The following is an 11,799-nucleotide window of genomic DNA, read 5'->3' as shown; positions in this document are numbered from 1 at the left end:
AGCCCATCTGCTGTGTTCGAGAGAATCTCCATTGCTGCTTTAGCTTCCTGTCTACAGTGTTACTTGGTATGGCATTTAAGAGAGTCTAGGGAGAAAAACTAGACTGAAAACTTGCTATTTCAGCGACCACAAGCAAGGACAAAGCGTCCTGCCTGCGTGCCCATCCTCACTGGTGTTGTAGGCATAGGTTACACCCATCTGTGCTCACAAGAAAATATCAGAGACTGACTGGAGAAAATCAGGATCACTTTTTTGAAATGTAATTCATACATCATACTCATTATGTCAAAAGCACAGTTAAGGGTCTCCTTGCCTATGACAGCCAGGTCCTAAGGCTTTTACTTTGTTGTCATTGTTATTGTTCTGATGCATTACCTTGAGTTTTTATAAAACCATCTCAAGTCTTTCCCAAGTGAATCAGCTTCTTCTGTTCCACTTATGAATTTTGCAGTTTACTGGGCTCTAGCTCCATGCCAAACGGCAACCAGATGGACAGTCTCCTACATATGTTCTTTACATGCACAGGAGAGGACCTGCCTAGTGCAACCTGCCTGGCATCCATCCATCCATCCATCCATTCAAAATATTTTTATTACTAGCCTACATCGCATTGTCCTGGGCATTGAGGATACCACCCTAAGCAAGGCAGACATGCACTCCATTTTATGAAAACTACCCTGTAGGACATAAGCCACTCTCCTGACCTCTAAACAAAGTTTCAGATGCAGCACAGCTGTGCCCTTTTATAGACGTTTTACAGTTGTAAACAACTTAGTTGGGGCCACATACTGCTCCATCGTTAGCTTTCTGTTCCCCCCTGCAGCATGGAAGAACTGGGCAAAGTAGTATCACTGGTTTGTACAAAGTGCCCACTTCTAGACTTTATTTTATAAACCTATACCCAGTTCACATTTGGTAACAAAATATTCTTAGACATTGTGACCACAAACCAGTCAGCCAAGAGACATGTCCCTAATTCAAATGGATGATATTTTAATATGTGTAGAAATTGTGGATTTTCTAGATAAGAAATATATTAGAAGAATGCATGATTCTCTCCAGTTCAAAGGTCTTTAGAGTTAGATGCAAAGATATTTACATATCCTAAGGGCTAAAGAAATGAAAAGTCCAATCAAGCAAGGTTGCTACCTGAGCCCTTGCCTTAGCTTGGTACAATTAGATATTACAGAATTACATCTACAAAAGTCAAACAGCAGACTTCCCATATAGACAAAGCTAGAAAAATTTTTAGTTGAATCCAGTGGACATCGGCTATGAGATCACTCCAAATGGAGGCCATTCACCCAGTTAAGTATGAAAAGGGGCTCCACCAGACCATTTTAGTCCCAGATGAGGATTTTTGATGTCCAAGCCAACATCTCCAGGCATTAAGTACCTTCAACAAGCTGAGAAGGCAAGTCCCCAAATCAAGAAGGAAGTCAAACCCCAAAACTCATCTGACTAACACATTTTTTCCCACAATGGATAAGCATCTTTTAATCTTCACGAATTTTAAATTTTAATTGAATAAATGTTTCATAAAATCAAACCTGTAATATTTATAATTTTATATTAAGTGATATAAGCAAATTTGAAATTTTAAATATTCATGTGACAATTTGGCTTCTTCAAATAAAGTTCAACCTTGTAGTTCCAATTTAAAATATGTAATTGAGTTATTGATTTAGAATTGTGATTGTGAAAATACTATAGTATTGGAAGATTTAAGAGATTTTAGTGTTCCCATATCTGTGAATTTGATTTGTGAGATTAATAATAGTTATTTAAGTACTTAGGAAGAGTTTTGTTAGTTAAAAAGAAAATCATAGTCTATACAAAGAAAATCAAGCATATTTAAATTATAAATGAAATTTAAAATATTTCAGGCTGGGCTTCCCTGGTGGCGCAGTGGTTGAGAGACCGCCTGCCGAAGCAGGGGACACGGGTTCGTACCCTGGTCCGGGAAGATCCCACATGCCGCGGAGCGGCTGGGCCCGTGAGCCATGGCCGCTGAGCCTGCGCGTCCGGAACCTGTGCTCCGCAACGGGAGAGGCCACAACAGTGAGAGGCCCACGTACCGCAAAAAAAAAAAAAAAAAAAAAAAAAAAATTCAGGCTATTTAAATATGTAAATGGGACCAAGCATTAGTCAAAGACCCCCTTAAAAGTGATTAAAATATGCTGGACTTATATAAACAGAAAAATAAGATTTTTAAACTGAACTTAAAAGCTAAAAAATAAGTTACATTTGTGGATTCATAACAATTAATGGGTTATTAACTTCTTTTAAAAAAAACCTCTGAGTAATCTTTTCTGCACACAAAAATTGCCTTAAAGGATATTTTTTAAAGCCACACTTAGAGGCATGCTTGGCAGTTAATTAATGAAAATACTTTCTTATTTTCAAATTTTGCATTATTTGTAATTTTTTCAACTTTTAATAATTTATAATATTGTGATTTCTTTTCTCAGTCTAAATAAGTACTCACTTTTGTACCTAAAAAAAAAAAAAAAAACCACATTTAACAACATCCTTGGGAGCTTAGAGAGTGATTGGAGAGAAAGAATTATGCTCCCAAAGGAAAGGCAGGAAAAATATTTAGTTTATATAGCCCAGAATTAGCACTAAACAGGATATTTTCTCCTACCCTCTACTATCCTCCACTAAATGCAGGAAAAATGCTACAAGATAATGTGGGTGAAGCAAAAGAGCAGAATTACTATGTATTGTTGAGTGTCTACTCTGTGTTTAAAACTACAGGAAAATACAAAAGCATATGAAGTTTTTAATCTAGTAAGACAGGTAAGATGCAAAAACCTGAAACAATTAGAGAACAGAATGATTCAGTTCAATGAACAGTTATTGAGAGCCAACCTTGCACGAGATACAGTGATTGGCTCCAGGGAGCAGGAGAGAGCTAGGCTCAAAAACAAACAATAAGCTTTATAATTAAGCACTAAATTGTGTGTTGCAGAAGACAATTGAGAAGCATTCAGAGAGAGATACCAAAGTATATTGGAACAGCTGGGATTTATGGATGAGGTAACAATTGATCTGGGCTTTGAAGGATGGCAAGGACTGAAATCACAAAGCGGGGCAGGGCTGGAAGGGAGAGGTACTATGACCCTATTGTACAAAGGAAACAACAAAGAAGCCAGCAGAGAAGAGATGCATCACACTGAGTGGTAGTGGACTGAGATTACGGAGCGATTTCTAAATTACATGAGACTAAAACAAAAGTTAGTCACTAGTGTAAGTTACTAAAGACTAGAACTAAAAACAATAATATCACTACCAAATATTGGGAGTAAGTGGCATAAAATAAGATAAATTCTCATCTGTCACAGCAAGGAGCCAATAGATACTTATGTAAATTTGCTTAATCAGAGAAAAAAATATAAGCATGTATTATTAGACTTTTGAGGGTAAATAGCAAAGGAAAGATAAAGTTAAAATAGCTTGTCTCTGGGAATGAAACTAAAGATAAAGAGGGCTGGAGATCAGAGAATGCTGTTTCTCATCCTAAGCTCTTCTGCACTATTTGAGTTGATAACGTGTGAATGCATTACTTAGGTCCAAACATGAACATTCAAGAGAAACAAACTTAGTTATTAGGCCACATTTGTTTGACTCAGAAACACATTTACTATGAAGGTAAAAAAGCTCAGCTTTGAGGCCCCTCACTTTACTGATCCCTTCCAAGGCCTATATCGAATTTTGTAATTAGATATTTTCTATTCTGTTTTCTTAGAGTCCCCCAAGTCATATAAGCTTCAGGCCCTGGATGACCCTAACTTGAACCATGATCTTTTTCATTTCTTACAGTTCCTTAATGTCTAGAGGGAACCCAGTGTTCCTACTTTTGATGTCACTTTTAATCAAGGCACACAATCTTGGTTATGCTAATAAATAATTTTTACTCAAAATAAAAATTCCTACTTGATTCAGGAAGCAATATCAAAGCACCTAGATTTTTAAACATGGAAATGATATGAGGGAAGTAGTGATTTATAAAATATTCCCTTGACATAGCTGGATTGAAGTTGGGAGATACTAGAGGCAGAGGGCCCAGCTGAGAGCTGTGGCGGTAACTGGCAGGTAAGATATGAAGGCACGGAGCCGGTGGTAAAGAAGGGATGGAGAAAATGAGTGGATGAAAGTGATAGTTTAAAATAGAATTGAACAGGCCTGGTTACCAGATGAAGAGTTGCCCCACAAACAATAATAATCAGTTAGGATACTTCCAAATTACATGTTGGGATGGCACCTGATTCTTTACCCTTCATTGGGTGGATTTCTCACGGACTTCAACTGAAAATTTGACCAGTAAAACCAATTTGAATGAACACATCCTGCCAGTCAGTCTGTAACTCTAGCCAAAAATTTATGGATGGAATTCTATCATCAAAGTTTAAAACAGTAAACTTTCTTTTAATCGACACAATCATGAACTTTCTAGCCCTGGATATATATTCATATTCTTGCACATAATTTCAGGAGCATGTGCTGACAGGAGAGGCTAATAAATGGATTCAGTTAATCCCTGACAGCCCTATGGTTCAGGGTGTTCTCACTTAGACAGTTTATACAGTTTACACAGTTGCCCATATTCCTAATGCGGCAGATTGGTAACTAGTCCACATTCTGCAGGAACAGGCACATAACAAAATGGTTCTATGAGGGTCAAGCCATTTGGCAAAAAACAACAAGCTAAAGAATTTTGTGGGACTTCCCTGGTGGCACAGTGGTTAGGAATCCACATGTCAGTGCAGGGGACATGGGTTCGAGCCCTGGTCCGGAAGATCCCACATGCCTCGGAGCAACGAATCCCACGTGCCACAACTACTGAGCCTGCACTCTAGAGCCCGTGAGCCACAACTACCGAAGCCCACGCGCCTAGAGCCCGTGCTCCACGAGAGAAGCCACCGCAATGAGAAGCCCGCGCACCACAATGAAGCTTAGCCCCCGCTTGCTGCAACTAGAGAAAGCCCACGCACAGCAACAAATGCAGCTGAAAATAAATTTACTTTAAAAAAAAAAAAGAATTTTGTGAAGAACATCCAAATGTGTCTTATTGTTCTTGTGAGCCAGAATAATTTAATATCTCCACAGTGTATTTGGGGTTGTGTGTATGTAATGCGGGGATTCTGAATACATCAACTGTCAGTCTTTGAATTTCTCTGTGGAAATAAGAAATTTAAAATCACGGCTGTATGCAGCCAAACCAGCACAGCTGACCTGGAAAGTGAAGTCAGTTAATGATGCACCTGGGTTGTTTCCTGATCGATTGATTCGACTGCTATACGTCTGGATAGACTAAATACAGCCAGGCCTGAAACTTGGTAGGAACCACTCTCTTTCATCCTCCATTCCCTGGCTTGGGGACTTTTTTCTCTTACAAATGCAGTCTGATGCTCTGCCCTTCTGTCTAAAAAAATATATTAACTTTTTTGATGGGATAAGTAAGGACTAAAATTTCACTTAGTAATCAGAATGCCTACCGAGTATAGAAAGTGAGTTAAGAAGTGGAAATACAGAGCTAACTATGTATAGTGCCTTTCTGCCAACAGCTCCAAAACTAGTGAGTAAGTTAGACAGACCACCAACCTGTGACAGCATCGTACAAGATGCCACATTCAGTTCTTTCACAGTATGTAAAAAGAAGAGGGGAGTCCTCCAGTGCTTCCTTTCTGACATTTTCTCCCACCTCAATCTATTACATGTCCCGGCTCTCTTTACATCTTTCAGCTCATCCTCTCTGTTGGCTCTTTGCCATCATCACATTGTAAGCATGCTAATGTAGTCTCCTTCAGAAAACTAAAATAAAATAAATTTCTCTTGTAACCACTGCCCTTCACAACTCAAACTTCATTAAAAGCTATGTCCAACGCAAGTAACAAATGTTGGCGAGATGTGGAGAAAAGGGAATGCTCCTACACTGTTGGTGGGAATGTAAATTTGTGTGGCCAATGTGGAAAACAGTATGAAGGTTTCTCAAAAAACTAAAAATAGAACTACCATATGATCCAGCAATTCCACTCCTACGTATGTATCCAAAAAAACCCAAAAAACACTAATTCAAAAATATATATGCACCCAAATGTTCATAGCAGCATTATTTACAATTGCCAAGATATGGAAGCAAGCTAAGTGTCCATCAACAGAAGAATGGATAAAGAAGATGTGGTAAGTATATACAATGGAATACTCCTTAGCCATAAAGAACAAAATTTTGCCATTTGCAGCAACATGGATGGACTTAGAGGGCATTATGCTAAGTAAAATAAGTCAGACAGAGAAAGACAAAAACTGTATGATATCATTTATATGTGGAATCTAAAAAATACAATCTAGTGAATATCACAAAAAAAGAAGCAGACTCACAGATATAGAGAACAAACTAGTGGTTACCAGCCGGGGTGGGGGGGTGGGCAGTATAGGGGTGAGAGAGTGGGAGGTACAAACTATCAGGTGTAAGATAGGCTCAAAAATGTATTGTACCACATGGGGAATATAGCCAATATTTTGTAATAACTGTAAATGTAAAGTAACCTTTAAAAATTGTATACAAAATTTTTTTTTTAAAAGCTATGTCCAATCACTGCCTCCTCAGCCTCACCATCTACTCCCTTCTCAGCCACGGTAGTTTCACACCTGCCCCTACTTCTCCCAAGGAACCACTCCTGCCAAGATGGCTAGTGATCTCCCTAGGCCAAATTGAGTGGTTTTTATTTCCATGATTTCTTAGCTGCTTTCAATACTGTTCAACCCTCCCACTACCTTTAACTTCCTTGCAAAAAAAGAAAAAGGAAAAAGAATTTTTTTTTTGGTTTTTACTCTTCTCTGGCTACTTCTTCTCAATCTCTTTTGCTGGCTTTTTTTTTTTTTTAATTATTAGTTTAATATGATCCCAGGGTTGGTTTTCTGGCTCTCTTCTCTTCTCCTTATACACACTCTCCCAGTGATGTCATCCTCTCCAATAGATTCAATAACCATTTATGTGTGAATGACTATCATAGTCAAGCTCTCCTGCTAAGTTTTAGAACCTTAGATCCAATAAGCATCACCATCTGGCTCTTCCAGAAGCTACCTAAGCTCAACATGTCTAAAACCAGACTCATCTCTCTGCTCAAACTTGTTCTCTCTCCTGGATTTACCATCTTGTTGGATAAAGCCAAAGTCTACTTAGCTTTGTTATTCTAAAGGACACCAGCACCAGTGTAGGCAAAGTGTTCAATATCTTAAGAGTTGTATACTTATTTATCCCTATTCTGATCTAATTAGTGCAGATTCACTCTTTTCACCCTACTATTCGTGTGACTTTAAATGTCAATCATGTTAGATAAATAAAATGTCTCATTAACTACTTTGGAAGATACATAACAAACCTAAATGGTATATAAAACGTTCAACAAAATACTTCAGGAGATATTGGTAACATTCAATCCCTTGCTGAAGTGCCACTAAAAATCCAAATCAATATCTTTTAGGGACCAGAAGGATTAGATGGACCCCAATTTGGGATACCCTGACATTACCCTAGAAAGATTTACTCACATGTAATCACATACACTGTATTTTGTAAAGTAGATCTATGCCCAACTTCTGTTCTTCCTTATATATTGGGCAATTAAGGTTGAGTAATAAGTATTGCCAGGGTCAATCAGGCAAACACAGAGCAAAGGATGGCACAAGTGTTGAGCTTCCCTGCTTTCTGAGACTTTCTTCACCTGCAACATGGGGTAGTAATACCTACTTCACATGAATGTTGGAAGAATTTAATGAGACAATGTGCACAAAATGCCTGGCATAGGCTGGATGCGCAAAATTTTCAACAAAAAAATTTTTTTATTTTAAAATTTGTCCTACCATTCTCTCTTTTCCCCACAATTTTGAGGCAACTGAAGCCTTCTGGTACAGAATGAAATATCTAGAAAAATCTAGTATGATTCCAGATGAGAAGTGTTCCAGTAGACCTGTAAGAGATTAAATTTGGCTTAAAATTATTTCACATGTTTCAAGTGTCCTAGACTGAAGTTCTCAGGTGTATGGACCCAGACCCCTAGGGTACCTCAAGAGTGGCCCTGACTGCTTAAGGCCCTCAAAATTCTCATTGGTGAAATTAAATTAAATGGCCAGAAGCAGTGAGGACTGGCTTACCCTCCAGAGGTAACTTTAGCTCATATATGAAATTCTCACAAAGCCCCAGAACAAAGGAGAAGAAAAAAGAAGTGGAGAACAAAGAGGACTCTTTGAATATTATCAGCTATCTCCTCTAAAAGTTCCTGGCTTTCTTTCAAAACAACAACAAACTGGAAAGAAAGTTTGTGCAATGGGGGATGGGGAAGGGGCTGGGGCTGGGGGAAGCAGTTGACTACTCCTAGGAAGAAAGAGGTATTGTTCTTTAAATCGGGGGCTGGGGGCAAGGGTGAGGTGGAGGGGAGCAATCCTCACTAGACTCCCCATGAAAAAGGAAGAACCAAGCTGAGCATAACTTATGAAACCCCATGTTGCTGGTGCTAGTCCAGCTACCAGCCACCAGCAGCCCTCACAAGGAGCCGGAGGCTCTCGGCAAAGATGCCTTTCACAATTTCTTTAGTGGAGCCCTGACAGGGAGCTCCCATAGAATAGGCTGCAAGATATAATTGGGCCTACAATCCCAACATAATGAATATGTTTTTAGTACAGTCACTGGCACCGTAGACCTCCCAGTATCTCCCCTTCACTGCAAGAACCCAGGCCTGACATTTTTCCAGGGCAGCCACCTTCAAGCTGGGGTATACATATATCCCTGTAGGTACATAGAGAGACTTTCCAAGAGGTGCACAGAAAAGTTTTAAGATCATCAATTTCGTCAACTTCTATCAGTACTATCTGGCTGAGAAAGAGCTTGATATCAAGATGACATCTTCATCTCCCTATTTTCTACTTTACTAAAGAAATGCACACCCCCCCAAAAAGAAGGAATAATTCAGCCATAAAAAAGAAGGAAATCTTGCCATTTGCACCAACATGGACAGACCTTGAGGGCATTATGCTAAGTGAATAAGTCAGACAAAGAAAGACAAATACCATATGATCTCACTTATATGTGAAAACTAAAAATATACAAAACAAAAAACCAAACTCATAGTTACAGAGAACAGATTGGTGGTTGCCAGAGGTGGGAGTGAGGGTGGAGAAAATGAGTGAAGGTGGTCAAAGGGTACAAACTTCCAATTATAAGATAAATAAATCCTGGGGATGTACAGCATGGTGACTGTAGTTAATAATACTATACTGTATACTTAAAAGTTGCTAAGAGAGTAGATCTTCAAAGCTCTCATCACAAGAAAAACAATTGTAACTATATGTGATCGTGGATGTTAACCAGACTTACTGTGGTGGTCACCTCATAATACATACAAACATCACATTATTATATTGGCACCTGAAACTAACATAATGCTATCCATCAATTATATCTCAATTTTTAAAATTAGACAATATACACAAGCGGAAATATAATAAATAAGTAAAATTTCCACTACTCAAAAAAAAAGCAGAAAGAAATGCATACCTTTACCTGTTCCCAATCCTGCGGTACACTGCCCTGAGGCACGAACATATGCAGAGCAAAGACTTAAGTCTTAGAATAGGTATAGAGGAAGCAAATAATTTTAATGACTTGAAATAAATACCTTTGCTAGTCAGGTGGTGTCTTAGTTCAGGCTGCTGTAATATCGCATCATAGATTAGGTGCTTTATAAACAACAGAATTCATTTCTTACAGTTCTGGAGGCTGGCAGTCCAAGATCAAGGCGCCAGCAAACACAGTGTCTGGTGTGAGCCTGCTTTGGTTCACAGACGGCCATCTTTTCACAATGTCCTCACATGGCAGGAGGAGTGAGGGTTTTCTTTGGGGTCTCTCTTATAAGGACTCTAAAATCATTCCTGAAGCTTCCAGCCTCATGACCTAATCACCTCCCAAAGGCACCACTTCAAAATACAATTACACTGGAGATTAGGTTTCAACATATGAATTGCGGGGGGGCGGTGGGGGAGACACACAGACATTCAGGCTGCAGAACATGGCTTCTTATTTCTTGCTCCCCAAAGGATCAAAGTAGTATCTAATCACAGATGCTTTTCGGCAAGCCCAAGATGAGATCTTTGGCAAATGATTCGTAAGGAGATAAAGAATGCAAAGCAGCAAACGAGAAATGTGAAGATGGTATTGCTATTAAAAACACTGCTTCCATTTCCATCTACCTGGTCATATGATAACCGTTCTTGTGTGCACACAAGTGTATGAACAAAAACTAGAAGAGAATCAATGCTCACTCTAGTAATAGGAAGCAGTAGTCATCCATGGATAAGCTAATTGGAAGAAAAGCCATAGTCACCTTATTAGAATATATAATCAATAAAATTTAACACTAAAAGCCATGTAATCACATAGAATTTTTTTAAATTAAAACTTACATTTATTTTGTTTAGCCCTATAAGGATGGCCATATAAAGTCAATGAAAAATATATGTAAAGCCTGCTGGTGTTTAAGAAAAGCTTGTTCATGTATTTTTTAAGTAAATGATGATGGGTATCTGATTGCTATGGTATTTGGATCCCACTGGATATATTTTTTAAAGTGATGTAACAGCTTTATTCTAAATTTCTGCAGTACACTGGATATTATACCCTTTGCAACAACTTCAACTTATGTTGCAAAACTGTAGCTGTCATTTTTAGGGGGTACATGAACAAGAGTCTGAAGATGACAACAATTTATTTTTTTTGGCTTCGTTGGATCTTTGTTGCTGTGCACGGGCTTTTTCTCTAGTTGCAGTGAGCGAGGGCTACTCTTCGTTGCGGTGTGCGGGCTTCTCACTGCAGTGGCTTCTCTTGTTTCAGAGCATGGCCTCTAGGCGTGAGGGCTTCAGTAGTTGTGGCACGTGGGCTCAGCAGTTGTGGTGCACGGGCTTAGTTGCTCTGCAGCATGTGGGATCTTCCCAGACCAGGGATCGAACCCACGTCCCCTGCATTGGCATGCGGATTCTTAACCACTGCGCCACCAGGGAAGTCCATGAAGATGGCAACTATTATAGAACAGCAGTCCCCTAACTTTTTCATGAGGGAGCATCCCCTCTTGAACATTTTTTTAAAGGCAGTAAGGCATTAATAGTTTTACTTTCTATTTCTCTTAACCAAGAAAAATTAAGTCACAAAAAAGTAGTAGTAACTTATCAGTAACATTTATAAATTATTAAATGAATTATATATTCATCAAAAGAGCATCTGCATGTATCTGAAGACTTTAACCCATATGGATTTGAGGTGTATTATCCACTAATCCAGAGAGAATGTTTGAGGCACACAAGGATTCACAGAAACGCTATACTAACACCACAGCCTCTAGTCTTAGAACCACATTGCCCTAGTTGGGGTCCTATCACCTTTGCAGTGTGATCTTTCCCCAGGAGAAGGCTAGGAAATACCCATGAGGCCTATTTCAAGGGGAAACCTTTAGAAGGAGTACACAGATTCAAATGCTTTTTGCAGCCAATCCAAGCCTGTAGTTCAAATCGGTAACCCTGCCTAGGGGTAGGTTGGATCTGTGGCCAATAGCAGGCTGTGTCCTGGGCTTAAAGGGACAGCTCTACCCGATTGTTGACATGGCTTGAGGATAAAAGCTTTACAGGAAAAGCTGGATTTTTATGTGAAAATCTCTGGATTTTTTTTTTTTTTTTTTTTTTTTTTTTTTTTTTTTGCGGTACGCGGGCCTCTCACTGCTGTGGCCTCTCCCATTGTGGAGCACAGGC

This window comes from Mesoplodon densirostris, chromosome 5 (genome assembly GCF_025265405.1).
Source record: "Mesoplodon densirostris isolate mMesDen1 chromosome 5, mMesDen1 primary haplotype, whole genome shotgun sequence".
NCBI classification, from domain to species: Eukaryota; Metazoa; Chordata; class Mammalia; order Artiodactyla; family Ziphiidae; genus Mesoplodon; species Mesoplodon densirostris.
This window is presented reverse-complemented; position numbering follows the sequence as displayed.